The following is a 16,686-nucleotide window of genomic DNA, read 5'->3' on the forward strand; positions in this document are numbered from 1 at the left end:
GACAACTGGAAGCTGTTGGCGCTTAGAAAGGACATTCCATTTCAATCAGTTGAAAGAAATAAAAAAGAAAAGAAAATCAGTTCAGTTCAAAAAAGAGAACGCCCCTTTCCGTTTGCAGCTTCACGGGAAGGGGGACTACACGTGCGCTAGGCTGGCAAAACAGAATGTGCCAGAAAGGAGCGGCGACCGTCCCGGGCAGAAGGCACAGAGCGAGCAAAAGGAGAGCGTGGGGACAGGGTCCGGTAAAGCGAGGGTTTGGCCAGAGCGAGAGGTGGGGAGAACAGGCACTAGGAGGGTCTAGAGCCGGGCCTGGAAGTGTGCGTGGGATTAGCAAGCCGCAGAGGACTCCTGCGAAAAAGTGCCACGAGCGAGTAGGGCCAGTGAGTGGGGAGAGAAGCGCGGCCAGCGGTGCTCGGCCAAGGAGATCCTTTGGAATCACCTGCGGCGCCACCGTCAGAAATTCAGGTTTTACCTGCCCGGGTGGGGCTGAGCGCTCCGCGTTTTGGGAAAGCATCCCAACTGCGTGCGAACTCCCACCACTGTTTGGGCCGCAGGCAGGAGAGAGCACCCGGCCTGCTGGTGCAGGTGTTCACCAAACAACTATGAAGGCCAAAGTGAGAGGGTTTTCCAAAGATTTCCCGTGCAGCGGCTGCAGGAGCCAGAAACACAGCTCGGCCCGGGCGGGGGAGGTGGAAGACGTTTCTTACCTGCGCTTAAACGCGCTGCCAGGGTTTGAGCAAATCTCAACTCCGGAGTCCTCTATAAAATGGAATCTGCACCTACAGCTTTTACGCCAGGTAACAGGTAATGGGGAGGTGTCATTCAAGGAAAGATAAAACCTCAACCTCGCCCGGCAGCGGGAGGAAAGCGAACGACGAGGATGGGATTCGAACCCACGCGTGCAGAGCACAATGGATTAGCAGTCCATCGCCTTAACCACTCGGCCACCTCGTCTGTGGGCGTCCGCTTCCCGGGTGCTCTATATGATTCTTTATAGGGCAGGCTGGCCTTTAGCATCTGGTGTTTTATAGTATGTTTCTAAGAGAAGCGCTTGCCTTTACTCTCTATAAATGAGCCCCTGTTTTAATAAAAGAATAGGAAATAAGCAGGAGACTACAATCGGGAAGTGGGGTAGGATACCTGACAAAGACAAAATAATTTCTCAAGGGAAAGAGGAAGAAACGGGAAAATGGTTAGTGGCCGCTTTCATTTTAAAAATCAAATCGGATTTCCTCATTTCTATTAGGCCATGCATATTAAGACCGTCATTAGGCCAGGTGTGTAGTATTTATTTTTGCTCCCCTGGACGCTCCTCGGCGCAATGCCCACTCTGAACGATGCCCGCCGTATGGGGTAATAAGCTAATTACCACCCCTCTAGGAAGCGTATGGGGTGATAAACTAATTACCACCCCTCTAGGAAGTCCAGGTGGGGCATGGGGTCAAGGTGGGAGAGTTTGAGTTAAGGTTAAATTGTGATTGGTTCCCGAGGTCACCCTAAATGTTTTGGACCTGTTTTAGAGACACGTGGGCATGTCTGAGGGGGCTGGGTTGGGTTGCTGGCTTTCCTTTGCTTTGCAGGGGAAGCTCTAAAGGGGAAAAAGCCAGTTCTCGCTGAGGTTCCAGAGCCGGGATGAGACGGGTGGCTTCCGAGTCCAGGGCGCTGAGCGTTCTCTCCTGGGGGCTCAGGGAAGAGCTTGCTCCTCCGATTCTTAGGTACACGCTCGCATCACCCCGATGCCTTTTGAGAGGGCTCGAGCGGAGAAAGAATCGCAGGCGCATACCTGAAGAGGGAACCAGGCCAGAAGTGGTGGCTGAAGAAAAAGAGAAGATTCAGCAAAGGCTGGAGAAGGATACCAACTGATGCTCTTCAGCGACCACGGGAGAGAGTAAGGGGCGGTAGAGCGCCACCCTTTCTCCTCGGGAGAAGACACCCCAAGTGGAAGGTTGGGTCCACGCACGCCTGGAAATGCTCATTATTTGATTAGTGCCGGGACAGGTGTACCAAAACGAGAGAAGGTCCCACCGAGATTTGAACTCGGATCGCTGGATTCAAAGTCCAGAGTGCTAACCATTACACCATGGGGCCCAGATAGGGAAAAGGTCAGTGAACTATCTATGAATATTCATTACAGCGCATGCTCACTATTCACTGACTTCCAGGTTCAACGTACCTAACAAATATTGACTAAATATCGACTGTATTCAAGACAAACACTTCGAAAAGAACACAGAAACCTGACGGCAGAGACGCACATGCCATACGGACTGTCCGGGTCTGAGCTGATGGTTAGAAGCTGCTGGAACCTATTCAGTAGCTCCAAAAGGAAGAACTGAGGTTGGAGGTGGGGGAGTGGCATGGGCCCTCCAGACTCCAGGGCCATCAGCAAGGAAGGTCCCGGGGCACCAAGGCAAACACCAGCCTCAAAGGCGAGAGGAGGAAAGGAGAAGGGTTGAAGGAGGATTTCCTGTGGCAAGTGTACGGGACGTCTTCACTTGGTTGTTTTATTTCTTGTTCGCTTTTGGTAAAGGGTCTCGTTGCAGATTGGGATAAGGTTTCAGGTTTGCAAGTGACCAGGTACCTACCGTGAGGACTTGGTGGGGAGGAGGAGGAGCGCCAAAACAGGTCCCACCGAGATTTGAACTCGGATCGCTGGATTCAAAGTCCAGAGTGCTAACCATTACACCATGGGGCCAACGACGTTTTGATTTCTTGGGAGGCCTTCGGCAAAGCGTTTTCAGCGTTGGACGCGTGCGGTGGAGAGGTTCCTGGATGCGTGGAGAACTTGTAGGTTCCCGGAATCCAAAATGACATCTTATCTGTGCGCCTTCTTTTTCCTGTAGGATCCAATCCAGAACAAGGCCCCGCTTCCTAGCAACCGCATCAAAGTCACCCCACGCAAGCACAAATGCTGTCATAAGGCCCTTTTCAACACCCTTTTTACTAAGGTTTTCCAACAGCAATTAACCCAATTTCTTTAACTACAGATGTGTTTCTGGTGGTCTGGCTGGAGGGCATTGAAATAGGTAAAATAATAATGATAATAACAATAAAGAATTCTAAAGCCGAAAGTGAGCTCACCTTTACTTGAAATTGGTCTTACTTGCCGCGGAAGTTTTGAGTATGGGCATTCCTTGCAAAATCAAACCTACACTCACTGAATTTCTTATCTGGATCACGAGCGCTTGTTTGTCTACCTGTGGGTTTATAAAGGAAAGTTACATCACTTAGAAATCTCATAGGATGCATGTGGAAAACACATAAAGAAAAAAAAAAGCCAAATAATTACAAGTTTCGGGAATTCACTGGTAATTTCGGGGATTTAAAAAACTTACCTTTAAAATATTTTTTACTTCCTTCTCATTGCTTACCTGCATTTCCTAATGGATGGATGGATTGCTTATGTATTAAAGATAATACTAAATTTCTGCTACACTTACTTTCTTGCATGTGTATGAGAAAGAGAAAGTACAAGAGCGTTTTGAGGAAGGAAAAATAATTTTAAAGAATAAGACTTAGCCAACGTCTGACAACAGTTCTGAAAATTCCCTATCTGGTATTTCCTCTCTGCAATTCTGACTCCGGGATGTAGTGAGAAAGGGGAGGAAATATTGGACATTTCTGCTAAAAATATCGATTCCAGGACATCAGTTTGCTCACGAGTACAATGCACTAAATATACCCAAATTCTTTGAAGATCAACAGGTATAAGAAATCAGAGGCAGGAGAGGCTTGGGGAGTCAGACCTGAGCTGAGCCTTTTCCTACCTCAAGTATTTCAGTTAAGAATGATAATTTTGAAAGTGGTTAAAATGGGAAATTTTATGTTATGTATATTTTACCACAATTTGTTTAAAAAAGAAAGAAAGAAAGAAAGAAAGAATAATAGGGAGAGAACAATTAAAAAAGAATTAGTCAAAACAACATTGATTTGATTATTTCTTTAGTATGTATGTAATGGAATCAGAAATCCCTGGTGTTTTCAGCAAGTTACCAAAACTCATTTTCAAGCAATTCCTCTACTTACTGTTCCACAAAACGTCATTAAACTGGTTTCAATTTTGTGGAGAAAGATAAAAACAACCGAGGGAAACAAACCTATTCGTTGTGATTTTGATAACCGGTGTTCAGATTTGGCCCTGCAGATTTTTCTACAAAGAAAACGCTCGTAGTCGGCAGGATTCGAACCTGCGCGGGGAGACCCCAATGGATTTCAAGTCCATCGCCTTAACCACTCGGCCACGACTACATACACAGACATAATATCCGGATATATTCCCATGAGGAATAATAGGGTTCATATTAGAAAATGTTCGTATTAGTAGTGTCTATAATGAACGCCTGAGTGCCTGTAACCACGGCCTGAAAAAAATAAAAACTAAAGACTTCTGAAGGTGGAGATGATTAGAAAAGTTACAAATACACCAGTCCGAGGTATGACGCACTGTACCTCTTACAAGAGTCACATTCCAACCTTTGGGAGACTTAGTGCTCCCCAGGTCTGGGAGACCGAAAACTGCATATGGAGATCTAAGATATACCTCGAAGTTCAGGGTGGTGTAATTGATTTTTTGTGAAGTCTGTATTAAATAATAGGACTAGCAGAGGATGGTTTCGATCCATCGACCTCTGGGTTATGGGCCCAGCACGCTTCCGCTGCGCCACTCTGCTCCACGAGACAACGGTTGTTTCAGAAATTATACAAGGCTACAATTTCGGGAGTTACGGTTTCCTGTCTTTCAGCTTCCCTTTAGTCTGCCTCCGAGAGCACCTTAACATCCGTACAGTCACACACTACCGTCAAATGCCATCGGCTTAAAACTCTCCCCGGAAAGACGCAGACCCGCCAAAGTCGGAGGAGGAACGTGAACCAGCCCACATCCCCAAGTTCACTGGCGCCCGAACAGGATTAGATGTTTCAGATCTTTGGAAAAGCAAAGCATGCTAATTAGCATAAACTATAAAGTGAGATTGCAATAACGACGGTATCTCTCAACTTCGGTTGGTGGTTTTCAGTGAAAACGTTCTTTTCCTGCAGTATGAAAATTATGATTGCATTGGCCGGGAATCGAACCCGGGCCTCCCGCGTGGCAGGCGAGAATTCTACCACTGAACCACCAATGCTTTACGGGAGACAGGTTTTCAGTTGGCTCCCATATATATACAAGTGATCTCAGTACAATAATGAGAATGTATTTTGAATAAAGAGTCTATTGTCATTTTGTTGCGGAGAGCCAAATTCGGCAAAGAGGTTATGGTCATTAGAAGCGGAAATGATAGAAACAAGCATCTTCCAAAGCGTCCTCCATACCTAACTCCCCATTACGCGCCCAATGCAGAGAGTGACCTCCCGGTGATGGGCTGCTGTAGCCATGAAGGTCCCTTTGGTGTGTGGGGGGCAGGGGACTATTTTGATGACTTTCGGTTGGACAGGAAAAAAGCCAACACATAGACTACGACTGATAAACAACGACCAGTAAATTTTCTCTACTGAAATAAATCCTTAGTTTAGTTTTCAAGGAGGTACTGGGGCTTAGGTAGACTGGATTATAAAAGTGAAAGCTAGAAATTTTTCACATGCCTCTCATTTAATCCCTCTAATCTCTATCTTTTCACCTCTTCTTCAGAATACAGACGTTACTGTACCATGTCCTGGGAGGATTTATTTGGCAACTATGATCAGGAAGCTTTGACAGAGAGGAAAGGCAGGAAACTGCAATGCAAATTAAGAGACTATTGTCCTTTGGAGAGTTCTTTGTGTCACAAACTAGGTTTTTCCAAATCTTAGCAGTAGAAGAATCTGATCCGGGTGGAATGAGTGATATACAATAAACTTGGTTAAGTTACATAATTCTTAGTTTTCATCAGCGTAGAACAGTAAATACTTTAGAATACTGAACTCATGTTAATAGAGGCAGTAAACTGTGAGGATGGTTTCAATTCGCGCATTCAATACAAGGTTCCCATAAATTATAGATGTATTTTCCTTAAGAAACTTAAAAGCACATTATTTTTTTTAAAACTCTGGAAAAAATCAGCTAGAAAATATTTTAGTTGTCTCAATAAAATTTAAAATACTCATTGTGTGAATATGCATCCTATTGGAAATTAAAGCATAGTGCCTGGTATTCCTTGATTCTTAGTTAAACAAGGTTTGGATTAGCATTTTATGGAAAGAATACTTGGGTATCCGCTTTGAAATAGAGGCAGAATACAACACTTCCTTATCAAATATTGGAGTTAATAATTATGCTTATATCAGTATGTCAGACATTCTGGCTAGAAGCACTGAGGGTGAGAGTGGGGAATGAGCCCCAAATGCTCAGTTAAAAGATAAATCTGGTGAAGACAAAAGTGTATGCATATACAAAATCTAAAATTGGGGAACCCATATGTGAGATCAAGTACAAACATTATTTTGGAAGACAGTCAACCTCCCAGACGCGACTACAGTTTTCTTGTGCTCCCAGCTCCAAGGATTGGGGCGGTTGCAGCTTTACCAGGAGTGCAAACTCAGTGAAATTATCACCTGAAGGTAATTAGGAGACTGATGTTTTAAATCTGAATACAATTCAGCAATTTGGCAGGTTGCTTATAACATTTTTTTTTTGAGACTAGAATAGTCACATCCCCAGTTCAGGTCACCTTGATCCTGACTGTGAAGATTTCTGGAGGGAGATTTAATGACAAGAAGGGTTCTGGTGATAGACTAACAGAGGCAATTTAAGTAGTCTTGAGGATGTTTCACATAGGGTGTGATAAAGCCTAATGGAACTGCTCAAGGTATTCATTTAAAGGAGATTCCTACCTGTTATTCAGTCTCATGTTGCAATAGCCCAACAATTACAGCTCAACAATCCACATATTCTTCATGATACAGAGAAATAATATTGTAAGACACAATGTAACATTCTGCCTTCTTAACTCCTATTAATTTCCTTCCATTTAACAGATATTCAAAAATCTCCTACTATGTGTTTGAACTAGGCAGGGTCCTGGGAAAAACTTATGTGATTTCTGCCCTCAACAGGTTTAGAGTTTGATGGACGAAACAGGCAAGTGAACATACAATTTACATAGTTTACTGCAGTGACAGAAGCATCTTCAAGGTGATATGGGAGCATAAAAACAAAGCACTTTTTAAAGTTTATTGGGTATTTTAAAATAATCATACCACCTTTTCATTCATAAAAACCTATATTAGTCAGGGTTCTTCAGAGAAACAGATCTAACATACATACATACATATATGCATATAAAAATAGATTTATTATAGGGATCGGCAAGTCCAAATTCTGTAGGGCAAGTGGCAAGTTGGAAACTCAGTTAAGGTGAAGCTGAATTCCCTGAGAGAAGTGAGCTGGCTGACATAGAGATAGAAATTCTTGGAATGCTGAAATCCTCACTTATTTGTTTTAAGGCTTCAGGCTGATTGGATAAGGAGCCTCCTCTCATTGTACTGTTGATTGTGGATGTCATCAGCTGTAGATGCAATCATCTGACAAATGACTTAAAGCCACAAAGTAACCTCACGGTAACAGTCAGGCCAGTACTTGCTTGACCAAACAACTGATCACCGTAAGTCAGCCAAGTTGACCCAAAAATTAATCATCACACCCATGTTAGAAATCCTAGAGCTTTTTCTGTCATCTATATAAAAAATTTTTTTAAAAGCGTATCTACCCAGATTCTGTAGATTATTTTCTCTGCCCTCCCACCCTTTTTTTTTTTCTTCCAAAGTAACTCCCATTTATTGTTTAAAATTCTGCTCTGGTGTCCTGCTCTCTGAATTCCTAACTGTATTAGGCAGCAGAAGAGGTGCTGATGCAAAATACCAGAAATTGGTTGGTTTTTATAAAGGCTATTTATTTAGAGTAGGAGCTTACAGATACCAGGCTATAAAGCATAAGTTACTTCCCTCACCAAAGTCTATCTGGAGCAAGATGTCTGCTGATGCCTGCGAGGGTTCAGGCTTCTTGGGTTCCTAAGTTCCTGGGGCTTGCTTTACTCTGGGTTCAAGGTTCCCTTCTTCCTGGGGCTGGCTTCTCTTTCCCCTCTGTGCTGGCTTCCCAGGGCTCCAGCTTAAGTCTTCAGCATCAAACTCTAACATCAGAAAAACCCTCAACTCTGTTCTTTGCCATGCCTTTTATCTGTGAGTGCCCACCCACCAAGAGGTGGGAACTCAAGGCCCCAATCAAAACTCAATCATGTCCAGGTACAGATCAGATTACAAGCATAATCCAATGTCTATTTCTGGAATTCATAGCCACATCAAACTGCTACACTAACTAAAGCCCACATTCTATATTCTTGACATTCACCTTGTCAGATAGTCAATCACTGTCACATCTCTACACTCTATCTGGGTCATGTATATACTTGTCCTGGTTTACCCTAATTGTGAATTGATACTATCTCCATACTCTTATTTCCTTTAAAGCAGAGCCCTTATTTGTGATTCATCTTTCTATAGAATTAGTACAGAGTATATGCTTAGTAACTTTTAACATAATTTGTATATTTTCCTCTTTTCAAATAAAACCAATCTATCATAAAACATTTGAAAAACAGAAGTCAGCAAAAAAGCAAGTTAAAATAATGTCTAATTCCATACCCACAGATAATTCTTAATACTATTGTGGTGTTACCATTTAACAGTTAACCATATAGATCATAAGACTGCATAATTTGATTGGCCTATCAGAGTACACAGTAAATAGCTGCTGAATACATCTTTTTTATATTGCAAATGTCTTAAAACTTTCTATACCATTAGTCTTCTTTGATATCATTTTAGTGTCTACACAACATTTCATTCTATAATTAACAATTTTTTCAAACCAGTCTTCTGTCAGTGTTCTGGATTGGTTATAATTTTTTCACTTCTATGACTATGAATAAGTCCTTGGATATCTTTGCTGTGTCAGGAAAAATAGTAAAAGTCTTCGAAATGGACACAAAAAAATCACTGTCATTGATTGCACACTTTGGATGGATTGTGAATAAAACTGGGTTTTTTTCTCTAATTCTTGTGTCCTGTCCAGAGCACATCTGAGTTATTTGATTCTATAGAGGCCTATACCCTTTATTGTGTTAGAGTGATTTTACAACTCTGTAAATTGTAGAAAACTTATAATGCAAATAACTCTTTACCATAAAAATGTAAATGGCTTGTGCTTTATGGAATACAAGTGATTATTAAGTGATTAGTGTTCTGGAAATACTGACTATTTTGCATCTATTTATAAATTCATTTCAGCATTCCTAATTGCCTGTGCATGTGTGTTCTTGGTTTTTTTTTTTAATTGTCTTTTTTTTAAAGATACATAGATCATAAAAAACATTACATTAAAAAATATATAAGAGGTTGTATAATGTTTTTTAATTGTCCTTTGAATTGGTTGGAATAGCTATCAGGTTTCATCATTAATTATTCAGTTAAATTAATTGTTGGCATACACTCATTTTATATTTGCATGAAGGTCATGATGTTATTATTTTTTAAAAGTAACCTTTAACAACCGATCAACTACATGATCTGGTGTCAGAAAAAAATCTAAGTTCCTATCTGGTTTGCCCCTTATTTAGATTATGACTTTAAGCATGTTCTTTATGGCAATTTTCATTTTTGTTACCTGGAAAATGAAGAGTTAGATAAAACTCACGGAGACGGGGGGGTTGGGAGAAATGCCTAATGTCAAGCATCTAGCATCATGCCTGTTACATAACAGCCAGTAAATAATGCTCCCCTTACCCCTGGACCAGTTCCCAGTTTAGGAGGAGACTAATGAGGCCCAGAATAAGACACAGAAAATAATGACTGTATAATAACTATACAGTTTGACAGAAAACACTACATCATACCTTTCAGGAATAGTGATGTCAGAAACGTCAACTTGATTTTTTTTTTTTTAATGAAAGTTATCCCCTTTCCACATTTTGGGAGATACTCATGTTTCTCACTGTCTTAAATGGCAAAAGACAGGTCAAGTGTTCCGAGATTTTATGTAGGTTCTTGGCTATGCTGCAGAAATTAATTTTGAAAGCATGCCGGGTGAGTTAGGCCAGTAATTTATTTAGGTAGGGAGGGAAGAGAAATGGGAGAAAATAACAGAAAAAAACAGAGCAGGGGTCCCAGGTAGGGAGGAAGGGGGTGAAAAGGGATGAAGAGGACTGCTTTACAAGCTACAATTCCCCATTATAGATGATAGTCCCCAGGGTTACTTGCGTGGCCACATGGAAGAGGAAAAACGGGACAGCAGCATACAGAGAGGAGGACAGGTCCACAGGCGAAAGAGTAAGGCGAGAAGAACACTCAAGCCTCTCGGTTTGCTTTTAAATTGCTAATTATTCCGCCCCTTTGCAAATAGAAGGGGAGGGGGGTTAGCTCTTTGCTGTTTGGATCGACTTTTCCACCTTTCAATTTCTTAGTGAGGACCCAATGATTAAGTTCCTAGAGAACATCCGGGCTTTCCCTTGTTCCCGGGAAGGAGTTTTTGCTCTGAGTAGCAGAATCCTGGAGGTGGGGTTCCTCCAGCAGCCGTTTTGGGGGTTTCTGATGTCCACGTGGACTCCCTGTTAGCTTCCAGATCCGTCTATTAATTCCCTATCTTATTAGCCTGCTTCACAAGGAATGTCAAAATATATGATCTAAGTAACATAAACATGGTAATCCAATTTGTTCTTAGTAGGGCAATACCCTAGCATTTTCGTTGCATAGGTTCATTTTATGGGAAATAAAACATTTTATGGGAAAAGGACTGTTCCGGTAGAGGATGGTTTTACACCTTGTTCTTTGAGTTGCCAGGGCAGGGTGCGCCACTGCACCACCCTGCGCCCTTTGGAGAAACGTTTAGCCAAGCCATAGGAAAGCTAAGAGTGAAGTATCTGCCATTTCCTTCCATTGCTCCTCAAAAATTAGCGAGTGCCTTTTCTGTAGGACACATGGCTAAGCACTTAGGCTACAATCATAAACAAAAAACACAGACTCATCGACAGACCCAGTCCTCGCAGAGTGTACACTGCAGCTTGTAAGTGTCAGATGCAACTTATTGCAAGAGGGTAGGTGGTCCAGGGAGAGTAAGGCTCCAGGAACAAACACCTAGAGGACCTCGTCTTTTTTTTTTTTTCTGGATGAGGGATTTTTTTTTTTTTAAGATATATAGATCACACAAAATGTTACATTAAAAAGTATGTAAGAGATCCATTAACTATGTGGGATCTAAGCCCCCTCTCCATATGGAGTTGGAGTGGACATCACCATCCCAGGGCCCACAGGATGGAGGAATAAATTATGGATTAGAGTGGATTTACTGGTATTCTACTATAGAACTGTTGTGACTAGTAATGGAAGAAATTGTAGCATTGATGTGAAGAAAGTGGCCACGGGAGTTGCTGAGGGTGGGGAGAGGGAAGAAGAGATGTGATGTGGGAGCATTTTTGGAATCTGGAGTTGTCCTAAATGATATTGCAGGGAGGGACAGATGCTGGACATTATATATTCTGCCACAACCCACTGGATGGACTGGAGGAAAGTGTAAACTACAATGTAAACTATAATTCATGCCATGCAACAGTTCTCCAAAATGTATTTACCAAATGCAATAAATGTGCTATAATGATGAAAAAGGTTGTTGATGTGGGAGGAGTGGGTGGGGTGCGGTATGGGGTATATGGGAACCTCTGAAATTTGTTTAATGTAACATTTTTTTGTGATCTATGTATCTTCAAAAACAATGCAACTAAAATAAACAAACAAACAAATACATAAATAAAAGAAAAAATATGAAGGAGGACACCTTGTTTTGGCATCAGGGGAAGGCTTCATCGGGGAAAGTGGGATTTCGTTTCGGTTGACAATTGAAGGATGAGTGTCTAAATCATACAGCAGAGGACAGAGAACTTTTCTTTTTGAGGAAATGGTAGCTGCAACAGCCCTGAGGTGGGCAGGAGCATAATGCATTGAAAGAAGGTCCGGGGGACACAGGATTAATATGCACCGTCGGTAGTTTTCTTTTCTTCTAAGCAGGGGAACATCAGGATAAGAATTGCTTTTAAAATTAAGCATAAGAAGGGGGCCGATTTAGCGGACAAGAGATTTCCTGGAGACAGGGCGTTCATGTCTATAGCCGGGGCAAGGAGAAAGTAATGAAGGGAGGAGGCCACGTGGTGATGGAAAGAAAAGAGCAGATGGAACACAACGCTTCAGCAGGTAAAACGAGGCAAGCCTCCCTGCTGGCTTAGGAGTCCAAGAGGCTCCAGGCTGCGCACAGGCCAGGGAGAAGGCCTGCCGCGGAGGAGGCAGGAGAGCAGAAGCAGCCTCAGGAAGCAGGGCTGAGGATGGGTGGAGGAGAGAGGGGCCTGGGCAGCTCAAGGGAACGAGAGGCCATCAGAAAAGTAGAGGGAAAGCAGGAGACTCCGCGGTCCCCGGCGCCACGGAGGGGTGTTTGAACTGATTCTCTCTTTGAAGGAGACTGCTGAAGCAGCTCTGCCCATGCCTCCACTTTAAAATCCCATCAGCAAGCCGAGAGCAAAGGAGAAGACACATCGCCGTCCCAACGGGACTCTAAGTGGGCTTTTTGTGTGGGGTCCGAGGAATCTCAAATCGGGGTATCCTGAATCTTGGAGATCAGTGGCCAGTCAGAATAGTCGTCTACCCTCCCACAAAAGGGGTGCCTACATGACCCCGACGTGACTTGAACACGCAACCTTCTGATCTGGAGTCAGATGCGCTACCGTTGCGCCACGAGGTCACGACTCCCGCAGTCCTTCCCCCCGTCACGCCCCTTTTTCCTCCTCTAAATAAAGGACCTGGACACGTGGATGCACAGCAGCCCCACTCCAGGTCCAAAGGAGTAATTTTCTCATGTAGATTCAGCCTGTTCTCCCATTAGGTTAAGCAACTGAAGCAGTAGCCCAAAACGCTCCGGGTGAGACTGTTGTGGAATTTAAGAGAAGTTCAATTATTTGAGAATAGAGAGGCCAGGACTCAGGAATGATTTTGAGAAGGAAAAATGGTTTATTGACGGCCGGCCGGACTCGGGAGCTTTCTGTTTGAATCCCGAGCCCGGAACAAGATTTTCAAACGTCTTTTATACAGAGAGGAAAGGCCAAATGGTCCCTTTGTTTCAGTTCTCAGTAGGCTTCAATTAGCATATATCTCTTTCACATCTTAGGTAAGCTTTTAGCAAGGACTCCAGACATTTTAGAAAAGCCTTGGTTTTTGCATTTCCCCTAAATACTTAAAGTTTATAGCCCTTGCTTTGTTAAACATTTCCTGGGACTGGAGCCTGCTGTCACCGTCCCTAAGGGCAGGACTGCAGCCTCTTACCGTTCCACACCCACAAGTCACACAACTTAGTTATTTCTGAAGAGACACAAGTCAAACAGCTTAGTTATTTCTGGAGAGACAAAGAGCCTTCCACCCATAGCCCGCATCATTCCCCCCTTTGTCAAAGTTTACTTGCTAAGCTTTGGCATAATTATTGTTGTAGCTATGAGGTGGATGACTGTTTGTTGTCTTGACTGATTATTTATCAGTCTTTAGTACAGCATCAAGGACCGTTTTTAGAAGTTTAGAACTTTTCATTCTGGACAGCAGAATCTTGGGCAGGGGCCTCCCGCAGTTATTCTGCTGCCACTGGCACTCACGTGGATTTCCAGTCAGGTTCCAGATCCATCTATTACTTTTATTTTACTCTTAAAGAGTTTACACCTTTAATTTAAAAGGGGTGCTGAAGGGAGACGATCTCTTTTCTGTAACTGCTTCCTGCTGGCCATGGGCTGTAGTCATTGCCTAATAAGGTGTAAAAACTCTTTAATTTATTCTAACTGGAGGAAGATGGATCTGGCATTCTGTACGAAGTTGGATGAAGTTTTCATATGGTTAATAAGATGTTCACTCTGAAAGAAACAAACTTAATTAAAAATTTGGAATACCCGTTTTTAAAAGAGGACACATTGGAGACAAGATTAGATGCCTATAAAGATGGCATTCCTTAAAAGCTGGTGGGAACAGCATATATATTCTTTTTTAAGTTATCCATCTTTAGAGAGAAATTGCAACAGACACTTAGCTTTGTCTGAAGACACATTCCAAGCTGTTCAATGATTGACACTCATTCGCTCTGTCAGATGCTCCTGGTGAACTGGCACTCCTTGGGCAACTGGCTTCACTCAGGATTAGAACACTAATTTGGAAATACTCTTAGTTTTCACCTGTGGGAGTGATCAGAACTACAGAATAAAGATTTTTACACCTTGGTTTTCATTGTACAATTTCTAGCAATTTTGACTTGTTCAATAGGTGACTCACCATCAGCAAGCAAGCCTCACTTTTGCTAACTTGAGACTGGCTGAGACTGCCACCTTATTCTATAGACATGTTATTAACTGTTTAGAAAATGATTTTACCAGGAATTTAACATGTCTAATATACTTCTGCACTTGATCCAAAATAGAAAAGATAACATTACAATTATTAGGCATATATTTAGTACAGGATAAAAGTACAGCACTTAATATTAACTAATGTATTACTTAATGCATAAGGATTCAGAGTTGCCATTATTAGTTTTGAGTTTCAGGTTTGTAATACTTTACATGTTATCTCTCCATGAGAGCAGGCCATAATGCCAATTGTGCTCAAGTTTTACTTACAGTCTCCTGGTATCATGGCTCCACTCAGCATGTTCTTCAACGCAGTGAGCAAGTTGCAGCATCCTTCCAGTATTCCAGAGATTTTCCAGTATTCTACTAGCCTGGTGCATAGTGCTCTCTGGCACCATGGAACAGTGCCAGTCTGGAGGCGATATCCATTGTACACTTGGCTGTACCGAGTCATTATTGGCTGCAGGAGCTTGAAACTGCAATATAGTTTCCATCGACTTCAGGAGCAGAACCAGAGACTGATATAGCACATATTTTTAATTGAGGGGTCAGTGACCAGCCTAGCCAATAACTCACATGGAGAGGCCACCTGTAATGTATACAAGGCCTGGTTCGAATGCACAAGAGTTTGACAATGTTAAAGTTTATTCCTTGTTTTATATATATTTTAAACAACTTAACGCAATACATATATCAAATGACTATTTACTTACACAATTTTACTATGAAGATAACAGTAGGTGCTTTACTTTAGTAATAGAGGAAAAATATTATTTTTCATTGTTAGAATGAAAACAATTTTTCCAATGGAATCAAGACAACTTTTTATTACCATTTACTTAAATGTGTATTTTGCAGTGGCCTTCAGACAGGTTTATTATCATGAAGTTATTTCTGCTACCAATACCAATCTAAGTTTCTTTAGTTAACAATAACTTCTACAACTAGAACTATTTAAACATTTTCAGTTTGGAAGATGTTTTACAAACTCTTTATAATTGACTATAACCACATTGAGTAGCCACTTCATGTTTAAATAAACTTACTAAATTACAATTACTAATGAAAGAAATTTACTCTCTATTTAAGAGAGCATATCTACAATCTTTTCCCTTTAGCTTAATTTTACCAATGTGAACTTACAATTTTCACTTACAATTTTCATTACTGTAAAGATTTTGTACATATGTTAATTTAGTTTATAAATTAACTATGGGAGATTACACTCAAGTTAAATAAAATTGAAACCATAATAGTTTATGCAAGGAATGTTCTCTTTTTCCCTTACAGGAAGCTAAAAACTTCTTTTCTTTAAGTTATGAAAATTATTAATTTAAAAGCATAACTGACTACCAGGTTTTAAAACACATGCATACTGACTTCCAGGTTTCAAAACACATTACACAATTACTTAATTTTTTAAAATCATAACCCAGGAAAGATCTCTCCATAGTTTTTATAGACTTTCCTTTACTTACTGAAATTTGTTAATAGAGCCACTAATTACCTTATTTTGTTGGAAAGAAATCTTCTGGAAGAAAATAAGGCTCACCAGATTGTGGAGAAGAAAATACTTTATTCTCAATCTTGCAAGAAGGGGCGCAGAGCCAGATATGGCTGGTGCCCCGAACAAAGAAAAATGACACAATTTATACCCCTAAGCCTAGCATGCAAGCTCTTCCTGTTTTTCCATAGATTGGATACTTCAGAAGTTACAGCTTATCTGAGATTTAACTTTCCCATGCAAAAGTTTGATTTAACTGCTTCTTCTATCACATTCCAACCATTTTAGTTTTTACCTGCTCCCCCCCTTTTGGTTTTGGAGATAATAAAACTCCAGTGGTCATTTAACCTTATTCTATCAGGCAGCAATTTATTTAGTTTACACTTGAATTCATGAGAGAAAGGGTTACTAACACCAGAAGAGGAGACAGTGATGTCCCAGCTCTTCTCAATTATGAAATAACCACAGGCAAAGGCAAAGGGCGAGGTTAGGCCCGAAGCAACCATAAACAAAGGAAAGGTTAGTGTAGAATTTACACTTAAATAATAGTTTCAGGCTAAATTCACCCAGCTATAATCTCAGTTATTGTCTTTCCACTGTTTTACAATATAAATGCATTTATAAATGATTTTAACTCTTAGTTACAGTTTTTATTAATTTTTAAAACCTATTAATTTTATAACACCTTTAAATACCTTTCATTCAACTTATAACATATTAAATGAACTTAACCATTACTTTAATTTTTCCTTTAAAGTGAAAGAATAAATCTCTTGCAGTTAGTTTGAAATAAAA

General features: G+C 41.2%; 7 non-coding genes across 7 annotated transcripts; all 7 read right to left on the reverse strand.

The window, feature by feature from the left end:
* Positions 1-872: 872 nt before the first annotated feature.
* On the reverse strand, positions 873-954 carry TRNAS-GCU (transfer RNA serine (anticodon GCU)). Its single transcript has one exon. It is a non-coding gene; the product is annotated as a tRNA-Ser (tRNA).
* Positions 955-2,016: 1,062 nt separating this feature from the next.
* Positions 2,017-2,088, reverse strand: TRNAQ-UUG (transfer RNA glutamine (anticodon UUG)). The gene has a single exon. It is a non-coding gene; the product is annotated as a tRNA-Gln (tRNA).
* Positions 2,089-2,623: 535 nt separating this feature from the next.
* TRNAQ-UUG (transfer RNA glutamine (anticodon UUG)) lies at positions 2,624-2,695 on the reverse strand. Its single transcript has one exon. It is a non-coding gene; the product is annotated as a tRNA-Gln (tRNA).
* Positions 2,696-4,166: 1,471 nt separating this feature from the next.
* TRNAS-UGA (transfer RNA serine (anticodon UGA)) lies at positions 4,167-4,248 on the reverse strand. Its single transcript has one exon. It is a non-coding gene; the product is annotated as a tRNA-Ser (tRNA).
* A 350-nt stretch (positions 4,249-4,598) lies between these two features.
* Positions 4,599-4,670, reverse strand: TRNAM-CAU (transfer RNA methionine (anticodon CAU)). Its single transcript has one exon. It is a non-coding gene; the product is annotated as a tRNA-Met (tRNA).
* A 382-nt stretch (positions 4,671-5,052) lies between these two features.
* Positions 5,053-5,123, reverse strand: TRNAG-GCC (transfer RNA glycine (anticodon GCC)). Its single transcript has one exon. It is a non-coding gene; the product is annotated as a tRNA-Gly (tRNA).
* A 7,556-nt stretch (positions 5,124-12,679) lies between these two features.
* On the reverse strand, positions 12,680-12,751 carry TRNAW-CCA (transfer RNA tryptophan (anticodon CCA)). The gene has a single exon. It is a non-coding gene; the product is annotated as a tRNA-Trp (tRNA).
* Positions 12,752-16,686: the final 3,935 nt, after the last annotated feature.

Source organism: Dasypus novemcinctus, chromosome 22 (assembly GCF_030445035.2).
Source record: "Dasypus novemcinctus isolate mDasNov1 chromosome 22, mDasNov1.1.hap2, whole genome shotgun sequence".
In the NCBI taxonomy this organism is placed as follows: Eukaryota; Metazoa; Chordata; class Mammalia; order Cingulata; family Dasypodidae; genus Dasypus; species Dasypus novemcinctus.